We start from the raw sequence: 16,476 nt of genomic DNA, 5'->3' as shown, positions 1-16,476 counted from the left end.
AGTGTTCTTTGTCAAAAGTGACATTCTCATCATCCACTGATTCACTTTGTCACAAAATGCAGTTCTCAGCTCAGAAAGCTTGTTTCTGACATTCTAACAGCTCAATTGGAGCATTTTAGTAATGATCAGTGTTCTTTGTCAAAACTGACATTCTCATCATGCACTGATGAACTATGTCACAAAATGCAGTTCTCAGCTCAGAAAGCTTGTTTCTGACATTATAACAGCTCAAATTAGAGCATTTTAGTAATGAACACTGTTCTTTGTCAAAACTGACATTCTCATCATCCACTGATGCACTTTGTCAAAAAAATGCAGTTTTCAGCTCAGAAAGCTTGTTTCTGACAATCTAACAGCTCAATTGGAGCATTTTAGTAATGATCAGTGTTCTTTGTCAAAACTGACATTCTCATCATCCACTGATGAACTATGTCACAAAATGCAGTTCTCAGCTCAGAAAGCTTGTTTCTGACATTCTAACAGATCGATTAGAGAATTTTAGTAATGAACAGTGTTCTTTGTCAAAACTGACATTCTCATCATCCACTGATGAACTTTGTCACAAAATGCAGTTCTCAGCTCAGAAAGCTTGTTTCTGACATTCTAACAGCTCAATTAGAGCATTTTAGTAATGAACAGTGTTCTTTGTCAAAACTAACATTCTCATCATCCACTGATGCACTTTGTCACAAAATGCATTTCTCAGCTCAGAAAGCTTGTTTCTGACATTCTAACAGCTCAATTGGAGCATTTCAGTAATGAACAGTGTTCTTTGTCAAAACTGACATTCTCATCATCCACTGATTCACTATGTCACAAAATGCAGTTCTCAGCTCAGAAAGCTTGTTTCTGACATTCTAACAGCTCAATTAGAGCATTTTAGTAATGATCAGTGTTCTTTGTCAAAACTGACATTCTCATCATCCACTGATGAACTATGTCACAAAATGCAGTTCTCAGCTCAGAAAGCTTGTTTCTGACATTCTAACAGCTCAATTAGAGCATTTCAGTAATGAACAGTGTTCTTTGTCAAAACTGACATTCTCATCATCCACTGATGCACTTTGTCACAAAATGCAGTTTTATGCTCAGAAAGCTTGTTTCTGACATTCTAACAGCTCAATTGGAGCATTTCAGTAATGAACAGAGTTCTTTGTCAAAACTGACATTCTCATCATCCACTGATTCACTTTGTCACAAAATATATTTCTCAGCTCAGAAAGCTTGTTTCTGACATTCTAACAGCTCAATTGGAGCATTTCAGTTATGAACAGTGTTCTTTGTCAAAACTGACATTCTCATCATCCACTGATGAACTATGTCACAAAATGCAGTTCTCAGCTCAGAAAGCTTGTTTCTGACATTCTAACAGCTCAATTGGAGCATTTTAGTAATGATCAGTGTTCTTTGTCAAAACCGACATTCTCATCATCCACTGATGCTTTTTGTCACAAAATGCAGTTTTGAGCTCAGAAAGCTTGTTTCTGACATTCTAACAGCTCAATTAGAGCATTTTAGTAATGAACAGTGTTCTTTGTCAAAACTGACATTCTCATCATCCACTGATGAACTATGTCACAAAATGCAGTTCTCAGCTCAGAAAGCTTGTTTCTGACATTCTAACAGCTCAATTAGAGCATTTCAGTAATGAACAGTGTTCTTTGTCAAAACCGACATTCTCATCATCCACTGATGCTTTTTGTCACAAAATGCAGTTTTGAGCTCAGAAAGCTTGTTTCTGACATTCTAACAGCTCAATTAGAGCATTTTAGTAATGATCAGTGTTCTTTGTCAAAACTGACATTCTCATCATCCACTGATTCACTTTGTCACAAAATGCAGTTTTCAGCTCAGAAAGCTTGTTTCTGACATTCTAACAGCTCAATTAGAGCATTTTAGTAATGAACAGTGTTCTTTGTCAAAACTGACATTCTCATCACCCACTGATGAACTATGTCACAAAATGCAGTTCTCAGCTCAGAACGCTTGTTTCTTACATTCTAACAGCTCAATTGGAGCATTTTAGTAACGAACAGTGTTCTTTGTCAAAACTGACATTCTCATCATCCACTGATTCACTTTGTCACAAAATGCATTTCTCAGCTCAGAAAGCTTGTTTCTGACATTCTAACAGCTCAATTGGAGCATTTCAGTAATGAACAGTGTTCTTTGTCAAAACTGACATTCTCATCATCCACTGATGAACTATGTCACAAAATGCAGTTCTCAGCTCAGAAAGCTTGTTTCTGACATTCTAACAGCTCAATTAGAGCATTTTAGTAATGATCAGTGTTCTTTGTCAAAACTGACATTCTCATCATCCACTGATGCTTTTTGTCACAAAATGCAGTTTTCAGCTCAGAAAGCGTGTTTCTGACATTCTAACAGCTCAATTAGAGCATTTTAGTAATGAACAGTGTTCTTTGTCAAAACTGACATTCTCATCATCCACTGATTCACTTTGTCACAAAATGCCGTTTTCAGCTCAGAAAGCTTGTTTCTGACATTCTAACAGCTCAATTAGAGCATTTTAGTAATGAACAGTGTTCTTTGTCAAAACTGACATTCTCATCATCCACTGATGAACTATGTCACAAAATGCAGTTCTCAGCTCAGAAAGCTTGTTTCTGACATTCTAACAGCTCAATTAGAGCATTTCAGTAATGAACAGTGTTCTTTGTCAAAACTGACATTCTCATCATCCACTGATGCACTTTGTCACAAAATGCAGTTTTATGCTCAGAAAGCTTGTTTCTGACATTCTAACAGCTCAATTGGAGCATTTCAGTAATGAACAGAGTTCTTTGTCAAAACTGACATTCTCATCATCCACTGATTCACTTTGTCACAAAATGCATTTCTCAGCTCAGAAAGCTTGTTTCTGACATTCTAACAGCTCAATTGGAGCATTTCAGTTATGAACAGTGTTCTTTGTCAAAACTGACATTCTCATCATCCACTGATGAACTATGTCACAAAATGCAGTTCTCAGCTCAGAAAGCTTGTTTCTGACATTCTAACAGCTCAATTAGAGCATTTCAGTAATGAACAGTGTTCTTTGTCAAAACTGACATTCTCATCATCCACTGATGCACTTTGTCACAAAATGCAGTTTTATGCTCAGAAAGCTTGTTTCTGACATTCTAACAGCTCAATTGGAGCATTTCAGTAATGAACAGTGTTCTTTGTCAAAACTGACATTCTCATCATCCATTGATGAACTATGTCACAAAATGCAGTTCTCAGCTCAGAAAGCTTGTTTCTGACATTCTAACAGCTCAATTAGAGCATTTTAGTAATGAACAGTGTTCTTTGTCAAAACTGACATTCTCATCACCCACTGATGAACTATGTCACAAAATGCAGTTCTCAGCTCAGAACGCTTGTTTCTGACATTCTAACAGCTCAATTGGAGCATTTTAGTAATGATCAGTGTTCTTTGTCAAAACTGACATTCTCATCATCCACTGATTCACTTTGTCACAAAATGCATTTCTCAGCTCAGAAAGCTTGTTTCTGACATTTAACAGCTCAATTGGAGCATTTCAGTAATGAACAGTGTTCTTTGTCAAAAAAGACATTCTCATCATCCACTGATGAACTATGTCACAAAATGCATTTCTCATTTCAGAAAGCTTGTTTCTGACATTCTAACAGCTCAATTGGAGCATATTAGTAATGATCAGTGTTCTTTGTCAAAACCGACATTCTCATCATCCACTGATGCTTTTTGTCACAAAATGCAGTTTTCAGCTCAGAAAGCTTGTTTCTGACATTCTAACAGCTCAATTAGAGCATTTTAGTAATGATCAGTGTTCTTTGTCAAAACTGACATTCTCATCATCCACTGATTCACTTTGTCACAAAATGGAGTTTTCAGCTCAGAAAGCTTGTTTCTGACATTCTAACAGCTCAATTAGAGCATTTTAGTAATGAACAGTGTTCTTTGTCAAAACTGACATTCTCATCATCCACTGATGCACTTTGTCAAAAAAATGCAGTTTTCAGCTCAGAAAGCTTGTTTCTGACATTCTAACAGCTCAATTGGAGCATTTTAGTAATGATCAGTGTTCTTTGTCAAAACTGACATTCTCATCACCCACTGATGAACTATGTCACAAAATGCAGTTCTCAGCTCAGAACGCTTGTTTCTGACATTCTAACAGCTCAATTGGAGCATTTTAGTGATGATCAGTGTTCTTTGTCAAAACTGACATGCTCATCATCCACTGATTCACATTGTCACAAAATGCATTTCTCAGCTCAGAAAGCTTGTTTCTGACATTCTAACAGCTCAATTGGAGCATTTCAGTAATGAACAGTGTTCTTTGTCAAAACTGACATTCTCATCATCCACTGATGAACTATATCACAAAATGCAGTTCTCAGCTCAGAAAGCTTGTTTCTGACATTCTAACAGCTCAATTGGAGCATTTTAGTAATGATCAGTGTTCTTTGTCAAAACTGACATTTTCATCATCCACTGATTCACTTTGTCACAAAATGCAGTTTTCAGCTCAGAAAGCTTGTTTCTGACATTCTAACAGCTCAATTAGAGCATTTTAGTAATGAACAGTGTTCTTTGTCAAAACTGACATTCTCATCACCCACTGATGAACTATGTCACAAAATGCAGTTCTCAGCTCAGAACGCTTGTTTCTGACATTCTAACAGCTCAATTGGAGCATTTTAGTAATGATCAGTGTTCTTTGTCAAAACTGAAATTCTCGTCATCCACTGATGCTTTTTGTCACAAAATGCAGTTTTCAGCTCAGAAAGCTTGTTTCTGACATTCTAACAGCTCAATTAGAGCATTTTAGTAATGAACAGTGTTCTTTGTCAAAACTGACAGTCTCATCACCCACTGATTCACTTTGTCACAAAATGCCGTTTTCAGCTCAGAAAGCTTGTTTCTGACATTCTAACAGCTCAATTAGAGCATTTTAGTAATGAACAGTGTTCTTTGTCAAAACTGACATTCTCATCAACCACTGATGAACTATGTCACAAAATGCAGTTCTCAGCTCAGAAAGCTTGTTTCTGACATTCTAACAGCTCAATTAGAGCATTTCAGTAATGAACAGTGTTCTTTGTCAAAACTGACATTCTCATCATCCACTGATGCACTTTGTCACAAAATGTAGTTTTATGCTCAGAAAGTTTGTTTCTGACATTCTAACAGCTCAATTGGAGCATTTCAGTAATGAACAGTGTTCTTTGTCAAAACTGACATTCTCATCATCCACTGATGAACTATGTCACAAAATGCAGTTCTCAGCTCAGAAAGCTTGTTTCTGACATTCTAACAGCTCAATTAGAGCATTTTAGTAATGAACAGTGTTCTTTGTCAAAACTGACATTCTCATCACCCACTGATGAACTATGTCACAAAATGCAGTTCTCAGCTCAGAACGCTTGTTTCTGACATTCTAACAGCTCAATTGGAGCATTTTAGTAATGATCAGTGTTCTTTGTCAAAAAAGACATTCTCATCATCCACTGATGAACTATGTCACAAAATGCATTTCTCAGCTCAGAAAGCTTGTTTCTGACATTCTAACAGCTCAATTGGAGCATTTTAGTAATGATCAGTGTTCTTTGTCAAAACCGACATTCTCATCATCCACTGATGCTTTTTGTCACAAAATGCAGTTCTCAGCTCAGAAAGCTTGTTTCTGACATTCTAAAAGCTCAATTAGAGCATTTTAGTAATGATCAGTGTTCTTTGTCAAAAGTGACATTCTCATCATCCACTGATTTACTTTGTCACAAAATGCAGTTTTCAGCTCAGAAAGCTTGTTTCTGACATTCTAACAGCTCAATTGGAGCATTTCAGTAATGAACAGTGTTCTTTGTCAAAACTGACATTCTCATCATCCACTGATGCACTTTTTCACAAAATGCAGTTTTATGCTCAGAAAGCTTGTTTCTGACATTCTAACAGCTCAATTAGAGCATTTTAGTAATGATCAGTGTTCTTTGTCAAAAGTGACATTCTCATCATCCACTGATTCACTTTGTCACAAAATGCAGTTCTCAGCTCAGAAAGCTTGTTTCTGACATTCTAACAGCTCAATTAGAGCATTTTAGTAATGATCAGTGTTCTTTGTCAAAAGTGACATTCTCATCATCCACTGATTCACTTTGTCACAAAATGCAGTTCTCAGCTCAGAAAGCTTGTTTCTGACATTCTAACAGCTCAATTGGAGCATTTTAGTAATGATCAGTGTTCTTTGTCAAAACTGACATTCTCATCATGCACTGATGAACTATGTCACAAAATGCAGTTCTCAGCTCAGAAAGCTTGTTTCTGACATTCTAACAGCTCAATTAGAGCATTTTAGTAATGAACACTGTTCTTTGTCAAAACTGACATTCTCATCATCCACTGATGCACTTTGTCAAAAAAATGCAGTTTTCAGCTCAGAAAGCTTGTTTCTGACAATCTAACAGCTCAACTGGAGCATTTTAGTAATGATCAGTGTTCTTTGTCAAAACTGACATTCTCATCATCCACTGATGAACTATGTCACAAAATGCAGTTCTCAGCTCAGAAAGCTTGTTTCTGACATTCTAACAGATCAATTAGAGAATTTTAGTAATGAACAGTGTTCTTTGTCAAAACTGACATTCTCATCATCCACTGATGAACTTTGTCACAAAATGCAGTTCTCAGCTCAGAAAGCTTGTTTCTGACATTCTAACAGCTCAATTAGAGCATTTTAGTAATGAACAGTGTTCTTTGTCAAAACTGACATTCTCATCATCCACTGATGCACTTTGTCACAAAATGCATTTCTCAGCTCAGAAAGCTTGTTTCTGACATTCTAACAGCTCAATTAGAGCATTTTAGTAATGAACAGTGTTCTTTGTCAAAACTGACATTCTCATCACCCACTGATTCACTTTGTCACAAAATGCCGTTTTCAGCTCAGAAAGCTTGTTTCTGACATTCTAACAGCTCAATTAGAGCATTTTAGTAATGAACAGTGTTCTTTGTCAAAACTGACATTCTCATCATCCACTGATGAACTATGTCACAAAATGCAGTTCTCAGCTCAGAAAGCTTGTTTCTGACATTCTAACAGCTCAATTAGAGCATTTCAGTAATGAACAGTGTTCTTTGTCAAAACTGACATTCTCATCATCCACTGATGCACTTTGTCACAAAATGCAGTTTTATGCTCAGAAAGCTTGTTTCTGACATTCTAACAGCTCAATTGGAGCATTTCAGTAATGAACAGTGTTCTTTGTCAAAACTGACATTCTCATCATCCACTGATGAACTATGTCACAAAATGCAGTTCTCAGCTCAGAAAGCTTGTTTCTGACATTCTAACAGCTCAATTAGAGCATTTTAGTAATGAACAGTGTTCTTTGTCAAAACTGACATTCTCATCACCCACTGATGAACTATGTCACAAAATGCAGTTCTCAGCTCAGAACGCTTGTTTCTGACATTCTAACAGCTCAATTGGAGCATTTTAGTAATGATCAGTGTTCTTTGTCAAAACTGACATTCTCATCATCCACTGATTCACTTTGTCACAAAATGCATTTCTCAGCTCAGAAAGCTTGTTTCTGACATTTAACAGCTCAATTGGAGCATTTCAGTAATGAACAGTGTTCTTTGTCAAAAAAGACATTCTCATCATCCACTGATGAACTATGTCACAAAATGCATTTCTCAGCTCAGAAAGCTTGTTTCTGACATTCTAACAGCTCAATTGGAGCATTTTAGTAATGATCAGTGTTCTTTGTCAAAACCGACATTCTCATCATCCACTGATGCTTTTTGTCACAAAATGCAGTTCTCAGCTCAGAAAGCTTGTTTCTGACATTCTAAAAGCTCAATTAGAGCATTTTAGTAATGATCAGTGTTCTTTGTCAAAAGTGACATTCTCATCATCCACTGATTCACTTTGTCACAAAATGCAGTTCTCAGCTCAGAAAGCTTGTTTCTGACATTCTAACAGCTCAATTGGAGCATTTCAGTAATGAACAGTGTTCTTTGTCAAAACTGACATTCTCATCATCCACTGATGCACTTTGTCACAAAATGCAGTTTTATGCTCAGAAAGCTTGTTTCTGACATTCTAACAGCTCAATTAGAGCATTTTAGTAATGATCAGTGTTCTTTGTCAAAAGTGACATTCTCATCATCCACTGATTCACTTTGTCACAAAATGCAGTTCTCAGCTCAGAAAGCTTGTTTCTGACATTCTAACAGCTCAATTAGAGCATTTTAGTAATGATCAGTGTTCTTTGTCAAAAGTGACATTCTCATCATCCACTGATTCACTTTGTCACAAAATGCAGTTCTCAGCTCAGAAAGCTTGTTTCTGACATTCTAACAGCTCAATTGGAGCATTTTAGTAATGATCAGTGTTCTTTGTCAAAACTGACATTCTCATCATGCACTGATGAACATGTCACAAAATGCAGTTCTCAGCTCAGAAAGCTTGTTTCTGACATTCTAACAGCTCAATTAGAGCATTTTAGTAATGAACACTGTTCTTTGTCAAAACTGACATTCTCATCATCCACTGATGCACTTTGTCAAAAAAATGCAGTTTTCAGCTCAGAAAGCTTGTTTCTGACAATCTAACAGCTCAACTGGAGCATTTTAGTAATGATCAGTGTTCTTTGTCAAAACTGACATTCTCATCATCCACTGATGAACTATGTCACAAAATGCAGTTCTCAGCTCAGAAAGCTTGTTTCTGACATTCTAACAGATCAATTAGAGAATTTTAGTAATGAACAGTGTTCTTTGTCAAAACTGACATTCTCATCATCCACTGATGAACTTTGTCACAAAATGCAGTTCTCAGCTCAGAAAGCTTGTTTCTGACATTCTAACAGCTCAATTAGAGCATTTTAGTAATGAACAGTGTTCTTTGTCAAAACTGACATTCTCATCATCCACTGATGCACTTTGTCACAAAATGCATTTCTCAGCTCAGAAAGCTTGTTTCTGACATTCTAACAGCTCAATTGGAGCATTTCAGTAATGAACAGTGTTCTTTGTCAAAACTGACATTCTCATCATCCACTGATTCACTATGTCACAAAATGCAGTTCTCAGCTCAGAAAGCTTGTTTCTGACATTCTAACAGCTCAATTAGAGCATTTTAGTAATGATCAGTGTTCTTTGTCAAAACTGACATTCTCATCATCCACTGATTCACTTTGTCACAAAATGCAGTTTTCAGCTCAGAAAGCTTGTTTCTGACATTCTAACAGCGCAATTAGAGCATTTTAGTAATGAACAGTGTTCTTTGTCAAAACTGACATTCTCATCATCCACTGATGAACTATGTCACAAAATGCAGTTCTCAGCTCAGAAAGCTTGTTTCTGACATTCTAACAGCTCAATTAGAGCATTTCAGTAATGAACAGTGTTCTTTGTCAAAACTGACATTCTCATCATCCACTGATGCACTTTGTCACAAAATGCAGTTTTATGCTCAGAAAGCTTGTTTCTGACATTCTAACAGCTCAATTGGAGCATTTCAGTAATGAACAGAGTTCTTTGTCAAAACTGACATTCTCATCATCCACTGATTCACTTTGTCACAAAATGCATTTCTCAGCTCAGAAAGCTTGTTTCTGACATTCTAACAGCTCAATTGGAGCATTTCAGTAATGAACAGTGTTCTTTGTCAAAACTGACATTCTCATCATCCACTGATGAACTATGTCACAAAATGCAGTTCTCAGCTCAGAAAGCTTGTTTCTGACATTCTAACAGCTCAATTGGAGCATTTTAGTAATGATCAGTGTTCTTTGTCAAAACCGACATTCTCATCATCCACTGATGCTTTTTGTCACAAAATGCAGTTTTGAGCTCAGAAAGCTTGTTTCTGACATTCTAACAGCTCAATTGGAGCATTTCAGTAATGAACAGTGTTCTTTGTCAAAACTGACATTCTCATCATCCACTGATGAACTATGTCACAAAATGCAGTTCTCAGCTCAGAAAGCTTGTTTCTGACATTCTAACAGCTCAATTGGAGCATTTTAGTAATGATCAGTGTTCTTTGTCAAAACCGACATTCTCATCATCCACTGATGCTTTTTGTCACAAAATGCAGTTTTGAGCTCAGAAAGCTTGTTTCTGACATTCTAACAGCTCAATTAGAGCATTTTAGTAATGAACAGTGTTCTTTGTCAAAACTGACATTCTCATCATCCACTGATGAACTATGTCACAAAATGCAGTCCTCAGCTCAGAAAGCTTGTTTCTGACATTCTAACAGCTCAATTAGAGCATTTTAGTAATGATCAGTGTTCTTTGTCAAAACTGACATTCTCATCATCCACTGATGCTTTTTGTCACAAAATGCAGTTTTCAGCTCAGAAAGCTTGTTTCTGACATTCTAACAGCTCAATTGGAGCATTTCAGTAATGAACAGTGTTCTTTGTCAAAACTGACATTCTCATCATCCACTGATGAACTATGTCACAAAATGCAGTTCTCAGCTCAGAAAGCTTGTTTCTGACATTCTAACAGCTCAATTAGAGCATTTTAGTAATGAACAGTGTTCTTTGTCAAAACTGACATTCTCATCACCCACTGATGAACTATGTCACAAAATGCAGTTCTCAGCTCAGAACGCTTGTTTCTGACATTCTAACAGCTCAATTGGAGCATTTTAGTAATGATCAGTGTTCTTTGTCAAAACTGACATTCTCATCATCCACTGATTCACTTTGTCACAAAATGCCGTTTTATGCTCAGAAAGCTTGTTTCTGACATTCTAACAGCTCAATTGGAGCATTTCAGTAATGAACAGTGTTCTTTCTCAAAACTGACATTCTCATCATCCACTGATGAACTATGTCACAAAATGCAGTTCTCAGCTCAGAAAGCTTGTTTCTGACATTCTAACAGCTCAATTAGAGCATTTTAGTAATGAACAGTGTTCTTTGTCAAAACTGACATTCTCATCACCCACTGATGAACTATGTCACAAAATGCAGTTCTCAGCTCAGAACGCTTGTTTCTGACATTCTAACAGCTCAATTGGAGCATTTTAGTAATGATCAGTGTTCTTTGTCAAAACTGACATTCTCATCATCCACTGATTCACTTTGTCACAAAATGCATTTCTCAGCTCAGAAAGCTTGTTTCTGACATTTAACAGCTCAATTGGAGCATTTCAGTAATGAACAGTGTTCTTTGTCAAAAAAGACATTCTCATCATCCACTGATGAACTATGTCACAAAATGCATTTCTCAGCTCAGAAAGCTTGTTTCTGACATTCTAACAGCTCAATTGGAGCATTTTAGTAATGATCAGTGTTCTTTGTCAAAACCGACATTCTCATCATCCACTGATGCTTTTTGTCACAAAATGCAGTTCTCAGCTCAGAAAGCTTGTTTCTGACATTCTAAAAGCTCAATTAGAGCATTTTAGTAATGATCAGTGTTCTTTGTCAAAAGTGACATTCTCATCATCCACTGATTCACTTTGTCACAAAATGCAGTTCTCAGCTCAGAAAGCTTGTTTCTGACATTCTAACAGCTCAATTGGAGCATTTCAGTAATGAACAGTGTTCTTTGTCAAAAGTGACATTCTCATCATCCACTGATGCACTTTGTCACAAAATGCAGTTTTATGCTCAGAAAGCTTGTTTCTGATATTCTAACAGCTCAATTAGAGCATTTTAGTAATGATCAGTGTTCTTTGTCAAAAGTGACTTTCTCATCATCCACTGATTCACTTTGTCACAAAATGCAGTTCTCAGCTCAGAAAGCTTGTTTCTGACATTCTAACAGCTCAATTAGAGCATTTTAGTAATGATCAGTGTTCTTTGTCAAAAGTGACATTCTCATCATCCACTGATTCACTTTGTCACAAAATGCAGTTCTCAGCTCAGAAAGCTTGTTTCTGACATTCTAACAGCTCAATTGGAGCATTTTAGTAATGATCAGTGTTCTTTGTCAAAACTGACATTCTCATCATGCACTGATGAACTATGTCACAAAATGCAGTTCTCAGCTCAGAAAGCTTGTTTCTGACATTATAACAGCTCAAATTAGAGCATTTTAGTAATGAACACTGTTCTTTGTCAAAACTGACATTCTCATCATCCACTGATGCACTTTGTCAAAAAAATGCAGTTTTCAGCTCAGAAAGCTTGTTTCTGACAATCTAACAGCTCAATTGGAGCATTTTAGTAATGATCAGTGTTCTTTGTCAAAACTGACATTCTCATCATCCACTGATGAACTATGTCACAAAATGCAGTTCTCAGCTCAGAAAGCTTGTTTCTGACATTCTAACAGATCAATTAGAGAATTTTAGTAATGAACAGTGTTCTTTGTCAAAACTGACATTCTCATCATCCACTGATGAACTTTGTCACAAAATGCAGTTCTCAGCTCAGAAAGCTTGTTTCTGACATTCTAACAGCTCAATTAGAGCATTTTAGTAATGAACAGTGTTCTTTGTCAAAACTAACATTCTCATCATCCACTGATGCACTTTGTCACAAAATGCATTTCTCAGCTCAGAAAGCTTGTTTCTGACATTCTAACAGCTCAATTGGAGCATTTCAGTAATGAACAGTGTTCTTTGTCAAAACTGACATTCTCATCATCCACTGATTCACTATGTCACAAAATGCAGTTCTCAGCTCAGAAAGCTTGTTTCTGACATTCTAACAGCTCAATTAGAGCATTTTAGTAATGATCAGTGTTCTTTGTCAAAACTGACATTCTCATCATCCACTGATGAACTATGTCACAAAATGCAGTTCTCAGCTCAGAAAGCTTGTTTCTGACATTCTAACAGCTCAATTAGAGCATTTCAGTAATGAACAGTGTTCTTTGTCAAAACTGACATTCTCATCATCCACTGATGCACTTTGTCACAAAATGCAGTTTTATGCTCAGAAAGCTTGTTTCTGACATTCTAACAGCTCAATTGGAGCATTTCAGTAATGAACAGAGTTCTTTGTCAAAACTGACATTCTCATCATCCACTGATTCACTTTGTCACAAAATATATTTCTCAGCTCAGAAAGCTTGTTTCTGACATTCTAACAGCTCAATTGGAGCATTTCAGTTATGAACAGTGTTCTTTGTCAAAACTGACATTCTCATCATCCACTGATGAACTATGTCACAAAATGCAGTTCTCAGCTCAGAAAGCTTGTTTCTGACATTCTAACAGCTCAATTGGAGCATTTTAGTAATGATCAGTGTTCTTTGTCAAAACCGACATTCTCATCATCCACTGATGAACTATGTCACAAAATGCAGTTCTCAGCTCAGAAAGCTTGTTTCTGACATTCTAACAGCTCAATTAGAGCATTTCAGTAATGAACAGTGTTCTTTGTCAAAACCGACATTCTCATCATCCACGGATGCTTTTTGTCACAAAATGCAGTTTTGAGCTCAGAAAGCTTGTTTCTGACATTCTAACAGCTCAATTAGAGCATTTTAGTAATGATCAGTGTTCTTTGTCAAAACTGACATTCTCATCATCCACTGATTCACTTTGTCACAAAATGCCGTTTTCAGCTCAGAAAGCTTGTTTCTGACATTCTAACAGCTCAATTAGAGCATTTTAGTAATGAACAGTGTTCTTTGTCAAAACTGACATTCTCATCATCCACTGATGAACTATGTCACAAAATGCAGTTCTCAGCTCAGAAAGCTTGTTTCTGACATTCTAACAGCTCAATTAGAGCATTTCAGTAATGAACAGTGTTCTTTGTCAAAACTGACATTCTCATCATCCACTGATGCACTTTGTCACAAAATGCAGTTTTATGCTCAGAAAGCTTGTTTCTGACATTCTAACAGCTCAATTGGAGCATTTCAGTAATGAACAGAGTTCTTTGTCAAAACTGACATTCTCATCATCCACTGATTCACTTTGTCACAAAATGCATTTCTCAGCTCAGAAAGCTTGTTTCTGACATTCTAACAGCTCAATTGGAGCATTTCAGTTATGAACAGTGTTCTTTGTCAAAACTGACATTCTCATCATCCACTGATGAACTATGTCACAAAATGCAGTTCTCAGCTCAGAAAGCTTGTTTCTGACATTCTAACAGCTCAATTGGATCATTTTAGTAATGATCAGTGTTCTTTGTCAAAACCGACATTCTCATCATCCACTGATGCTTTTTGTCACAAAATGCAGTTTTGAGCTCAGAAAGCTTGTTTCTGACATTCTAACAGCTCAATTAGAGCATTTTAGTAATGAACAGTGTTCTTTGTCAAAACTGACATTCTCATCATCCACTGATGAACTATGTCACAAAATGCAGTTCTCAGCTCAGAAAGCTTGTTTCTGACATTCTAACAGCTCAATTAGAGCATTTCAGTAATGAACAGTGTTCTTTGTCAAAACCGACATTCTCATCATCCACTGATGCTTTTTGTCACAAAATGCAGTTTTGAGCTCAGAAAGCTTGTTTCTGACATTCTAACAGCTCAATTAGAGCATTTTAGTAATGATCAGTGTTCTTTGTCAAAACTGACATTCTCATCATCCACTGATTCACTTTGTCACAAAATGCAGTTTTCAGCTCAGAAAGCTTGTTTCTGACATTCTAACAGCTCAATTAGAGCATTTTAGTAATGAACAGTGTTCTTTGTCAAAACTGACATTCTCATCACCCACTGATGAACTATGTCACAAAATGCAGTTCTCAGCTCAGAACGCTTGTTTCTGACATTCTAACAGCTCAATTGGAGCATTTTAGTAATGAACAGTGTTCTTTGTCAAACATGACATTCTCATCATCCACTGATTCACTTTGTCACAAAATGCAGTTCTCAGCTCAGAAAGCTTGTTTCTGACATTCTAACAGCTCAATTGGAGCATTTCAGTAATGAACAGTGTTCTTTGTCAAAACTGACATTCTCATCATCCACTGATGAACTATGTCACAAAATGCAGTTCTCAGCTCAGAAAGCTTGTTTCTGACATTCTAACAGCTCAATTGGAGCATTTTAGTAATGATCAGTGTTCTTTGTCAAAACTGACATTCTCATCATCCACTGATGCTTTTTGTCACAAAATGCAGTTTTGAGCTCAGAAAGCTTGTTTCTGACATTCTAACAGCTCAATTAGAGCATTTTAGTAATGAACAGTGTTCTTTGTCAAAACTAACATTCTCATCATCCACTGATGCACTTTGTCACAAAATGCATTTCTCAGCTCAGAAAGCTTGTTTCTGACATTCTAACAGCTCAATTGGAGCATTTCAGTAATGAACAGTGTTCTTTGTCAAAACTGACATTCTCATCATCCACTGATTCACTATGTCACAAAATGCAGTTCTCAGCTCAGAAAGCTTGTTTCTGACATTCTAACAGCTCAATTAGAGCATTTTAGTAATGATCAGTGTTCTTTGTCAAAACTGACATTCTCATCATCCACTGATGAACTATGTCACAAAATGCAGTTCTCAGCTCAGAAAGCTTGTTTCTGACATTCTAACAGCTCAATTAGAGCATTTCAGTAATGAACAGTGTTCTTTGTCAAAACTGACATTCTCATCATCCACTGATGCACTTTGTCACAAAATGCAGTTTTATGCTCAGAAAGCTTGTTTCTGACATTCTAACAGCTCAATTGGAGCATTTCAGTAATGAACAGAGTTCTTTGTCAAAACTGACATTCTCATCATCCACTGATTCACTTTGTCACAAAATATATTTCTCAGCTCAGAAAGCTTGTTTCTGACATTCTAACAGCTCAATTGGAGCATTTCAGTTATGAACAGTGTTCTTTGTCAAAACTGACATTCTCATCATCCACTGATGAACTATGTCACAAAATGCAGTTCTCAGCTCAGAAAGCTTGTTTCTGACATTCTAACAGCTCAATTGGAGCATTTTAGTAATGATCAGTGTTCTTTGTCAAAACCGACATTCTCATCATCCACTGATGAACTATGTCACAAAATGCAGTTCTCAGCTCAGAAAGCTTGTTTCTGACATTCTAACAGCTCAATTAGAGCATTTCAGTAATGAACAGTGTTCTTTGTCAAAACCGACATTCTCATCATCCACGGATGCTTTTTGTCACAAAATGCAGTTTTGAGCTCAGAAAGCTTGTTTCTGACATTCTAACAGCTCAATTAGAGCATTTTAGTAATGATCAGTGTTCTTTGTCAAAACTGACATTCTCATCATCCACTGATTCACTTTGTCACAAAATGCATTTCTCAGCTCAGAAAGCTTGTTTCTGACATTCTAACAGCTCAATTGGAGCATTTCAGTAATGAACAGTGTTCTTTGTCAAAACTGACATTCTCATCATCCACTGATTCACTATGTCACAAAATGCAGTTCTCAGCTCAGAAAGCTTGTTTCTGACATTCTAACAGCTCAATTAGAGCATTTTAGTAATGATCAGTGTTCTTTGTCAAAACTGACATTCTCATCATCCACTGATTCACTTTGTCACAAAATGCATTTCTCAGCTCAGAAAGCTTGTTTCTGAC

Source organism: Barbatula barbatula (genome assembly GCF_947034865.1).
Source record: "Barbatula barbatula genome assembly, chromosome: 8".
NCBI lineage: Eukaryota > Metazoa > Chordata > Actinopteri > Cypriniformes > Nemacheilidae > Barbatula > Barbatula barbatula.
The sequence above is the reverse complement of the archived record's forward strand: the minus strand, read 5'-3'. Positions refer to the sequence as shown.